Genomic DNA, 12,396 nt, shown 5'->3' on the forward strand with positions numbered 1-12,396 from the left:
TTTCCCCACCAATTCCGACACCTATGCCCCCTGCTCTTTATATCTTACTGGAAGTACTAGTGTGTCTCAGCCCTGAGGCAGCAGAGTGTGGCCATTCTTTTTAAAAATCCATCCATTTAAGTCGCAGTGCCGGACTCTGGGTCACAAGGCAAGTCTGTGCGGGTGACACAAATCACAATAGGAGTGGTCGGAAAGGAGACATGACCAGGGGAGAGAAGCAAACATCCGGGGGGAGCTGGGAGAGTGCAACGATGGGCAGTGATAGTGAGCGAGAGAGGCTGCTGCTCACTTGATGTCTCCCAGACCCTGCACTGCTCCGTACTCCTCCTCCACAGTGACAACAGCTGGCACCATACAGTGAGTGGCACCAGCATGTGTGCAGTAGACTAGTGTTAATGAACTAGTATAATAGTTTTAGCAGTTATTGCCAATTTCATGTGGTTATGTTAAAGAGGAGTCCCATTTAGTGGGATAGTGTATTAAAAATGTATGTGACCCTCCCAGTGGGAAAAGACTATTAGAAATTCATGATGCCCTCACAGAGGGAAAAGACTTTTAACTACAGACCCCTCATGGAGGGTAAATGGTTTAGGTAGAACACTCAGCGTCCTAGGAGTAATATGGGTGCATGGCCCCAAAGACTTGTCTACCATACCACTACAAGGGGGGCTCCCAGCACTGGAAAGAAGCACGTGAGGAGAGTGGGAGGGAGAGCCGCGAGAAACAGTTTATAAAAGGGGGAGCGCAGAGACCGTTGGGGCAGCTGGATCCTGAGGAGACGACCAGGCGCAGAGGTGTGGCACCTTCAGTGACATAGCCTAGTAAATACCTCCTCTTGGGTCCTGGAAAACTGGGAGTACCTACCCAATAGAGACCTCGGTGAGCACTGAGGTGTACAGTGCAGGTTCCCGGTCTGAGAAGCTGGATGAAGGGTGGCTGCAGGGGTGACGGCGGTACGGAGGAGAGCTCTCTGACTGGGCAGCATTGAGGGATCTTACCCCAGAGACTGAATAAAGTAGTAATTCATCATGCTAAGGAGATATAGTTAGTCATCAGAGCATTGCATTTGTGATGCCCTGAGAGACATACTTACTGCCACAGCAGCACAGATATAGTAATTAATAGTCATCTGAGACGTCCATCCGGCTATCTTGTCATCTTGTTTCAAGTATAGAAAGCTGTCCCCTGCAAGTTGCTGCAAGCTAAATTGGATAGAAATAATTGATGTCAATTCACCAGTCCAAACTAAGGAGTGATAGCGCAATACAGTCTAGCAAGATGAACTGCAGTGGATTTCAGACAGTGTTCAAGTCTGTCTCGCAGGATACACCTCAGCTACTAAAATCCTTGGTTAGTGTTCAGTTCTGCCTAGACTTGATCTGCACCAGTTTACATTGGGGAATACAGGATTTTGTTTTATTAAACTCCACAGAGAATATAAGATTTTCCCTTACAATATACAAAGGGTTAAAGAGTAATATTGTTAGCTATAGTGAATGGTATAAACACAATTGTATCCATTTATGTATCTGCTTTATGTAGCTTTGTTTTCAGTTGAATTGCTAAATTGTAACTGTATCCAGATGGTCTTGTTAATGCTAGTAAGTGTGTAGCATTCAGTATAAGAGCATTCTACTTCTTCCAGTCAGAGAACGGCTGAGCCCATCGGTTGCTGTACAATAAAACTACCTTTATTTTATTGTTGTTCAGTTTAGTTGTTGCAATATACTACTAACCTAATTGTTATTAATATTGATGTCACCAATGGTAAAAACGTATTCAGGGCATCTTTGAGTTCGCAACCAACTAGTTTGCAGAGTTCTCAACCACTACAGCTGGTGTGAATCCGCTACCAACCATGGCTAGTGTGAATCAAAACACTCTGCCATATTATTTTGGAGCCCAGAGGCTGCCCACATATTCGTGAGAGGCAAGGTGAAAGGATTCCAGCACATTTATTGAATTTAAAACTAAGATGCAATCAATGTTCAGACTGTACCCCTTGGCCAATCAGCAACAGGTAGAGATCCTACTTGGACAGCTAAAAGGGCCAGCATTGCGAGAGGTGTTATCTTGGCTGTTGAAAAATGGCAGACTGTAGAACAAGTGTTCCAAAGATTATCAGCTACTTTTGACACAAGCACCTTGTGAGAGCTAAAGTCACGGTTTTATTCCCGGAAGCAACAGCCAGGAGAATCGTTACGGGACTTTGAGTTAAGCTTACAAGTTGCATTAAGAGATGTTAAGGAGATCAATGAGGCAGAGGTGAGAGAGGTAGACAAGGTCCTAGTGAATCAATTTATAGATGGGGCCAGTTGTGAGGAAAGCTCTTGAGATTACAGAAAGGAAGTGATTCCTTTTTAGATTTTAAATAGGCAAAGATTAAGGTGAATGGATTAACCCAGCTGAAAGAGGTTTCCTTTCCTGAGATGCTGGGATATCAGGAATCATCAGAAAGTAGGGCTGATTCTTATAACATATCTGGTGAAGTGATGAAACAAAAGAAAGCTGCTCTTCAGGGTGCACAGGCTCCTACCCCTGATCCAGTAAGGTTTTTAAAGGGGCAAATGGAAGAACTCACAGTTGGAATGGCAGAAATGAATAGAGAATTACAGAAACTTAGTAAGTATGCCACGCCTGAAAGAAACGATTCAAACTGGTGGGGATCAAGGAACGACTGGTGGGGTCATAGACCTACTGATCAGTTTGATTCATAGGGGTATCCTATCTATAGGAGATGCAATATCAGTGGACATGTGGAACGAGTTTGCCGCCAGGAAGTCTCTTTAAATGCCAATACCCCAAGGTCAGAGACCAACCCTCGGGGGAAACAAACACAACAGGTCCTACTCCAGAAGAATGGTGTCTGCAATATGTGGGGCAATGTCCCATAATTACCATCCAGATTAATGAGATACAAGTAGCGGCTATTTTGCACACAGGCTCCCAGGTAACAACTATACAAATAAGGGTTTTCCAGCAACTTTGGGGAGCAATTGGAATCATGCCGCCACCACCAACTTGGCTTATACTTTTGACCAGCAATGGACTGAGTATATTGTGTCAGGGATATTGTGAATTCGACTTTAAGATAGGGCAAGCCACCCTCCTGAAACAAGGATGCCTTATCACTAATGTGGACAATCCAACCATCCCCTCTATAATTGTAGGGATGAATGTGTTACAGAATTGTCCTGAGGAATTAATTGCTGCTTTAAGGATGGAATTGTCCAATACAGCACCAGTCTTTCAGTGAGCCTTACATAAGTCGATTTGAACTCTCCAAGGACAACAATGGTGTGTTAACGCCTCGGGAGAAGTAGGAAAAGTGAAAATAGCTAATCAGCGACCAGTGATCTTGCAACCCAACACCAAAACTATCGTGTGGGAACAAGCTTGATGCATACACCAAGGAAATAGTTATGAAGCTATCATAGAACCTTGTATTGCCACACATCGGGATGACAATGTGGTAACGAGAGTTCTGGTCACAGTCGAAGGAGGACAAGTGCCTTTATGAATTTTCAATCCCAATGACTATCCTGTTAGATTATTTTGTAATCAAAACATGGCCAGACTGGTGTGGGTGACTTTTCAGGACATTGTTGATGTTGTTTCCTCACCTATCCAGATAAGTGTAGGTTCTAAAGACAGTAATGAAGAGGAGGACACGTCTACTTGGTGGAGAGAGATACATATAGGAGAAGAAGAGACTTCAGAGGAACTCAAGCAAGGAGTTTTAAAAGTCATAAAGGAGAACTCCGTCACCTTTAGTAAACATTCTGCTGATTTTGGATTGGTTGCCCAGATTCAACATTATATTCTGACAGGTGATGCACCACCTATTAAAGAATGATACAGACCCTTTGCACTGGCCTTATATCAACCAGTTAAGTAGATGTTGGAAGAAATGAAAACCTCAGGAATGATACGAGAGAGTCACAGTCCATGGGCAGCCCCAATAGTACTGGTAAGGAAGAAGGACGGAAACTTACGCTTCTGTGTTGATTATAGAAAACTTAACTAAGTAACTTATAAGGACTCTTACCCGTTACTGAGGATTGAAGAATCCCTGATGCCACTAAAATCTGCCACTTATTTCTCTACACTTGATTTAACCAGTGGCTACTGGCAAATTCAAATGGCACCTGCCGACCGAGAGAAAACGGCTTTCACCACCCCTATGGAACTATATGAGTTTGTAAGGCCCAAGGGACTTTCCAAAGAGTTATGGAGCATTGTTTAGGAGACAAGAACTTTGACATGGTGCTGTTGTATTTAGGCAACATAATAGTCTTCTCCAGGAACTACCAAGAACACTTAACGCATCTTCACGAAGTCTTCCAACGGTTAGCTGAGTATGGTCTTAAAGTAAAACCGTCAAAGTGTCATCTTCTGAATACCAGCGTACAGTATTTGGGGCACATTGTAAGTGCTGAAGGAGTAACCCCCGATCCAGAGAAAGTTGCCACAGTACAAGACTGGCCTGTACCAACCACTTTGAAGGAAGTGTGAAAGTTTTGGAATTTTGTAGGATATTATCAGAGATTTGTGGAAAGATTTGCCCACATTGCAGCCCCATTGCATGAATTACTTTGTGGGATGCCCAGGACCCATCAGCATAGAAATACACGAATAGTATGGAGAAAAGCTCAGCAAGATGCTTTTGACAAACTAAAGTTGTTGCTAACTTGAACACCCATATTGGCATATCCTATTATAGCCAGCCCATTCAACTGTACACAGATGCCAGTTATCAAGGGTTAGGAGCTGTCTTGTCTCAGAAGCAACAGGGAAAAGAACAAGTCATCGCTTATGCAAGCCGAAGTTTGAGAAAGACAGAACATAATAATGCAAACTATATTGCTTTCAAATCAGAGTTGTTGGCCTTAATGTGGGCGGTTATGGAAAAATTCAAGAACTATTTAGCTGCCACTCCATTTATAGCCTTTACTGATAACAACCCACTTCCCATTTGGCAACGGCCTATTTAGGGGCATTAGAGCAAAGGTGGTACTCTTGGCTGGCCAATTATCAATTTACCATCAAATACAGGAGTGGGAAAAGTAACCTCAACGCCAACGCCCTGTCATGTCTACCCTTCAGGACTGAAATCGTTTGAAGAAAATGAATGGGAAAACGTAAAGATGCCAAAATTTCAGGATCTTTTAGTCCAACAACTTTACATGACCACCAGAGTACAGATGCTGCACAATCAGGACACTCAAAGTGCAACAGGCCTAGATCCAGAGGAGAAGTGGTGCCAAATACAGCAAGAGAGTGTGATCTTAACTAGGCTAAAAGCCCTTTTGCCCTCTGGAAAAATGTTGAATAAACTTGAGCGACAACCGATTGAACCAGAACTGCTTAAGTTATGGTGGCAATGGGATCGTTTGAAGATACAAAAGGGACATCTTTGTCGCCCCGTCACTCAGGTAGTACTGCCTCATCAAGATAATGACTTTCTACTTCAAGCATATCACGATCCATCAGGACATTTTGGAGCTCAACAATTGGAAGCTCAATTACGTAAAAGGATCTTCTGGATACGGATGCGAGATGACATGAAAGTATGGTGCGCAAACTGTTTAAGTTGTATCCTCCGTAAGCAAACTCCAGCTAATCAGAAAGCTCCACTTCATCCCATAGTGACTACCCACCCTCTGGAGCTAGTGTCCCTTGATCACATTAAATTGGAGCCTAGCCAAACTGGATACCAATATGCTCTTACCATTAAGGATCATTACTCAAAATTTGCTGTGGCTGTTCCAATACGAGATCCATTGGCAAAAACAACCACAGAACTGATTTGGAGGCCATTTGTTCATCCTTACGGGTACCCAGAAAGCATATTAACTGGCCTGGGATCCGCTTTTGAGTCACACCGGTTTCAAGAATTATGCACATTGGGTCATTCAGACCCTTTCGTACACAGCGGTTCTTTGCTGTGGTGTGAACTGGTCAGAACTGTGGATACGCAGTGCCCACAATGCGCACACGCGTCAATGCCCAGCGACATCCATCACCGGGCAATGACAGAAAGAGAGAAGTAAGTGATTGACAGTGTGGAGGTGTTCCAGGGAGGATACTCATCGTTTTCTGGGTGTGGAGATATAAACGCAGGTGCGTCCAGGCGTTTGTTGGGCTGATGTCTGATGTCAATCCCGGGACCTTCGTTGCTGGATCCGTCGCACTAGGTAAGTCTGACCCTGGTCTTGTTTTGCAAGAAACTTTTTTAGCATAGCAGGGTTGCACAAGCAATCGCAGCCCTGCTATGCTAAAATACACTCCCCCATAGGTGGAATCAAGTTGATCGCACAAGCAGCAAAAAGTTGCTACGTGTGAGCAACTCAGAATGAGGTTCCCTTGTACGGGTGCAAGAAGTTGAGAACTACAGCATATCACCCCCAATACAACGGGTTATGTGAATGGATGAACCAGACGCTGATTATCATGTTGCTGGATATTCCATCACCCAAGCATTAAGAGTGGCCGACACTACTACCAGAGATCATGTACAACAAAACAGAGCATCGCTCTACTGGGTACACTCCGTTCTATTTGTTATTTGGTCAGGAAGGCAAGTTGCCTGCAGATTTGAGATTGAATGTACCTCAGGAAGTAGCCCAAGAAATAATTCCTCATATAGATTGGGTAAAAGAACATCCGCGATGACTAAAGAATGCACATACAATCGTTAACCAGAGAATGGATCAGGTGCGGAAGCGGCAGACCAATTATTGTAATGAGAATGTTTTGGCCAAGCCTCTGAATATAGGCAACTGGGTCCTGAAGAAAAACAATCATCGCCACAGCAAGTTTGATGGTCATTGGGAGTCAACACCTTACCAAGAAACAGGGTTTCCATGACCCGAGGTTGCGGTCTATCAGATCACAAAAGATGATGGACATTACTCATTAGTAGTGCATCGTAATTAACTAAGAAAATGCCCAACTTCAACTGCTAGTGATGAAAGGAATGAAGATGTAAAGGCAGACAGGGTGAGCCCATTCACTGATTCCTTTCCTAATGATTCTTTAAGGGATATGATGAGTCTGTTCTGGCCTGTGTTAGTTCCCGTTCTTCCAGGGACTGCTACTGTTACAGAAAAGTATCATCTCTTGCTTTCAAGAAGGAGAGCTACAATGTATCTGATTCTGGTGTAACAGAATGTAGTGAATCTGATGAGAATGTTGTAGAATCCACTTCTGTACTGCGAAGGTCAGCGAGAAGTACGCAAGGAATCCCACCTTCTAGGTGCAGATGTTGAGTAGCTGATAGACAGTACTGCCTTTGAAGGACATTAGATTTAGCTATTCAAGTTTCTAGGAGTAAGCTATTAATAATTTGAAGTTATGTGTGAGGACACACATATTTAAAGCGAGGAAGTATGTAATGCCCTGGTGTTAATAAACTAGTATAATACAGTTATATATATGTATATGTTGTGGTAGACAATGGTTTTAGCAGTTATTGCCAATTTCATGTGGTTATGTTAAAGAGGAGTCCCATTTTGTGGGACAGTGTATTAAAAATGTATGTGACCCTCCCAGAGGAAATTCATGTTGCCCTGACAGTGGCAAAAGACATATAACTACGGACCCCTCATGAAGGGTAAATGGTTTAGGTGGAACACTAAGTGTCCTAGGAGTAATATGGATGCGTGGCCCTGGAGACTTGTCTACTATCTCCCTGAGAGACATACTTGTCTATTACACCCTGAGAGACCTAATTACCGCTGCAGCAGCGCAGATATAGAGGTATATGCAATTAGCGGCGAATCGCGGCAAATTATCGGCCGTTTTTCAATTCAACACAATTCGACAGTCTAATTTCAGCAAGTGGGTGCAGAAATTGACCATATGCAATAAAAAACGGATTCAACAGTCCCGCTGCCGAAAAACGGCCGATTTGACGGATTTGTTCCGTTTTTTTAAAAACGGGTAAAAACGGGAAAAAACTCAGAAAAAATGGCGTGGGGTCCCCCCTCCAAAGCATAACCAGCCTCGGGCTCTTCGAGCCGGTCCTGGTTCTAAAAATCTGGGGGGGAAATGGACAGGGGATCCCCCGTATTTTTAAAACCAGCACCGGGATTTTAACATTCCATCTAAAAAAAATATATATATATATTTTTAAAAATATATAAATAATACTTGTGCCTCCCAAAAAGACAAACCAAGTACCTAATCCCTTCTAATATAAATAGATATGCTATTACCAATAAAAATAAACACCCAAAAAAACAAAATTAAATTTTTTTTATTAGATTCACCCACCAAAGTGTGGCGGATTGAAAATGACGAATTTACTGTCTAAAAGCACTGTTGTCGAATTTCCAAACTTCAATTGATTATACTTTTGTCGAATTGCCGCATTTGTACCATTGCAGAAAAGTCGAATTTGACAAATGTCGAATTTCAAAAAGTCGAATTTTGAAAGTCTGTTTTTTTGACGGAAAGTACTGAATTGCATTGTCGATTTTTTTTTTTTGGCGAAAAAGTCCAGTTTTTCGACAATTTCGGGAATTCGACCGCAATTGCATATACCCCATAGTAATTAATAGCCATCTAAGATCCATCCGGCTATCTTGTCATCTTGTTTCAAGTATAGAAAGCTGTCCCCTGTATGTTGTAGCAAGCTAAATTGGATAGAAATAATTGACATCAGTTCACCAGTCCCACTAAGGAGTGATAGCACAGTACAGTCTAGCAAGACTAATTGCAGTGGATTTCAGATAGTTGCATGCTAATTATGGCAGGATACACCTCAGCTACTAAAATCCTTGGTTAGTGGCCCTCATTCCGAGTTGATCGGTCGCAAGGCGAATTTAGCAGAGTTACACACGCTAAGCCGCCGCCTACTGGGAGTGAATCTTAGCTTCTTAAAATTGCGACCGATGTATTCGCAATAATGCGATTACTAACTACTTAGCAGTTTCAGAGTAGCTCCAGACTTACTCTGCCTGTGCGATCATTTCAGTGCTTGTCGTTCCTGGTTGACGTCACAAACACACCCAGCGTTCGCCCAGGCACTCCCACCGTTTCTCTGGCCACTCCTGCGTTTTTTCCGGAAACGGTAGCGTTTTCAGCCACACGCCCCTGAAACGCCGTGTTTCCGCCCAGTAACACCCATTTCCTGTCAATCACATTACGATCGCCGGAGCGAAGAAAAAGCCGTGAGTAAAATTACTTTCATCATAGTAAAGTTACTTGGCGCAGTCGCAGTGCGAACATTGCGCATGCGTACTAAGCGGATTTTCACTGCGATGCGATGAAAAATACCGAGCGAACAACTCGGAATGAGGGCCAGTGTTCAGTTCTGCCTAGACTTGATCCACACCAGTTTACATTGTGGAATACAGGATTTTGTTTTATTAAACTCCACAGAGAATCTATTTAAGGTTTTCCCTTACAATATACAAAGGGTTAAAGTCAACTGTCTAAGACACTTGAGGCTGTTAAGTGACAAGGACTCCATGTACACCAACGTTATGGCCATTAGAAACTGCGCAGTGTAGACTTTAAGGGGAATTTAATATTGTTTGCTATAGCGAATGGTATAAACACAATTGTATCCATTTACAGAGTCTGCTTTATGTAGATTTGTTTTCAGATGAATTGCTATATTGTAACTGTATCCAGCTGGTCTTGTTAATGCTAGTAAGTGTGTAGCATTCATTATAAGAGCATTCTACTTCTTCCGGACAGAACGGCTGAGCCCATCGGTTGCTGTACAATAAAACTACCTTTATTTTATTGTTGTTCAGTTTAGATGTTGCAATATACTACTAACCTAATTGTTATTAATATTGATGTCAGTGTCACCAATGGTAAAAACTTATTCAGGGCATATTTGAACCCTGTAACTAAAGAAATAAAGTAGAGCGTTCCTTTGAAGCAATATAACGGGTGTCTGAAATATATTCATACTTCTCTCTGCAAATATCAGTATGACTGACAGTGAAAAGGTACGGCTACAAAAATATACAGTATAACTACCACCACACTTACAAAGTGACTTATATTATAATCTGTGTTGAGTGTTACACTAGTGCTGGGGTTACCTGACATTAGGGTGTGCCTGTGCACACACGGCACCCCCAGTGTGCACTCCTATGCTTAGTATCCCTTTCGCCTTGCTCAGGAGTGGCTGGCTGGCAGGGGGTAGGAGGGGGCGGGGCCCCCTTTCTCTGTCAGAGTGTCTAGGCCTGGAACTGCTGTATCAGCGGCACTCCCATCTGATGGCGGCCCTGCTGCTGTTACTCTGAGTGATGATGGAGATGCTATTACTGCTGTTACTCTGACTGATGATGGGGATACTATTACTGCTGTTACTCTGAGTGATGTTGGTGATGCTATTACTGCTGTTACTCTGACTGATGATGGGGATGCTATTACTGCTGTTACTCTGATGATGGGGATGCTTTTACTGCTGTTACTCTGAGTGATGTTAGGGGATGCTATTACTGCTGTTACTCTGACTGATGATGGGGATGCTATTACTGCTGTTACTCTGAGGGATGTTGGTGATACTATTATTGTTGTTACACTGAGTGATGTTGGGGATGCCATAACTGCTGTTACTCTGGTGATGGGGATGCTATTACTGCTGTTACTCTGAGTGATGTTGGTGATGCTATTACTGCTGTTACTCTGAGTGATGATGGGGAGGCTATTACTGTTGTTACTCTGAGTGATGATGGAGATGCTATTACTGCTGTTACTCTGAGTGATGATGAGGATGCTATTACTGCTGTTACTCTGAGTGATGATGGGGATGCTATTACTGCTGTTACTCTGAGTGATGATGGAGATGCTATTACTGCGGTTACTCTGAGTAATGTTGGTGATGCTATTACTGCTGTTACTCTGAGTGATGTTGGTGATGCTATTACTGCTGTTACTCTGAGTGATGATGGGGATGCTATTACTGCTGTTACACTAAGTGATGATGGGGATGCTATTACTGCTGTTACTCTGAGTGATGATGAGGATGCTATTACTGTTGTTACTCTGAGTGATGATGGAGATGCTATTACTGCTGTTACTCTGAGTGATGATGAGGATGCTATTACTGCTGTTACTCTGAGTGATGATGGGGATGCTATTACTGCTGTTACTCTGAGTGATGATGGAGATGCTATTACTGCTGTTACTTTGACTGATGATGGGGATGCTATTACTGCTGTTACTCTGAGTGATGTTGGTGATGCTATTACTGCTGTTACTCTGACTGATGATGGGGATGCTATTACTGCTGTTACTCTGATGATGGGGATGCTTTTACTGCTGTTACTCTGAGTGATGTTAGGGGATGCTATTACTGCTGTTACTCTGACTGATGATGGGGATGCTATTACTGCTGTTACTCTGAGGGATGTTGGTGATACTATTATTGTTGTTACACTGAGTGATGTTGGGGATGCCATAACTGCTGTTACTCTGGTGATGGGGATGCTATTACTGCTGTTACTCTGAGTGATGTTGGTGATGCTATTACTGCTGTTACTCTGAGTGATGATGGGGAGGCTATTACTGTTGTTACTCTGAGTGATGATGGAGATGCTATTACTGCTGTTACTCTGAGTGATGATGAGGATGCTATTACTGCTGTTACTCTGAGTGATGATGGGGATGCTATTACTGCTGTTACTCTGAGTGATGATGGAGATGCTATTACTGCGGTTACTCTGAGTAATGTTGGTGATGCTATTACTGCTGTTACTCTGAGTGATGTTGGTGATGCTATTACTGCTGTTACTCTGAGTGATGATGGGGATGCTATTACTGCTGTTACACTAAGTGATGATGGGGATGCTATTACTGCTGTTACTCTGAGTGATGATGAGGATGCTATTACTGTTGTTACTCTGAGTGATGATGGAGATGCTATTACTGCTGTTACTCTGAGTGATGATGAGGATGCTATTACTGCTGTTACTCTGAGTGATGATGGGGATGCTATTACTGCTGTTACTCTGAGTGATGATGGAGATGCTATTACTGCTGTTACTTTGACTGATGATGGGGATGCTATTACTGCTGTTACTCTGAGTGATGTTGGTGATGCTATTACTGCTGTTACTCTGACTGATGATGGGGATGCTATTACTGCTGTTACTCTGATGATGGGGATGCTTTTACTGCTGTTACTCTGAGTGATGTTAGGGGATGCTATTACTGCTGTTACTCTGACTGATGATGGGGATGCCATTACTGCTGTTACACTAAGTGATGATGGGGATGCTATTACTGCTGTTACTCTGGTGATGAGGATGCTATTACTGCTGTTACTCTGAGTGATGTTGGTGATACTATTATTGCTGTTACACTGAGTGATGATGGGGATGCTATTACTGCTGTTACTCTGAGTGATGATGAGGATGCTATTACTGC

Source organism: Pseudophryne corroboree, chromosome 1 (assembly GCF_028390025.1).
Source record: "Pseudophryne corroboree isolate aPseCor3 chromosome 1, aPseCor3.hap2, whole genome shotgun sequence".
Lineage (NCBI taxonomy): Eukaryota > Metazoa > Chordata > Amphibia > Anura > Myobatrachidae > Pseudophryne > Pseudophryne corroboree.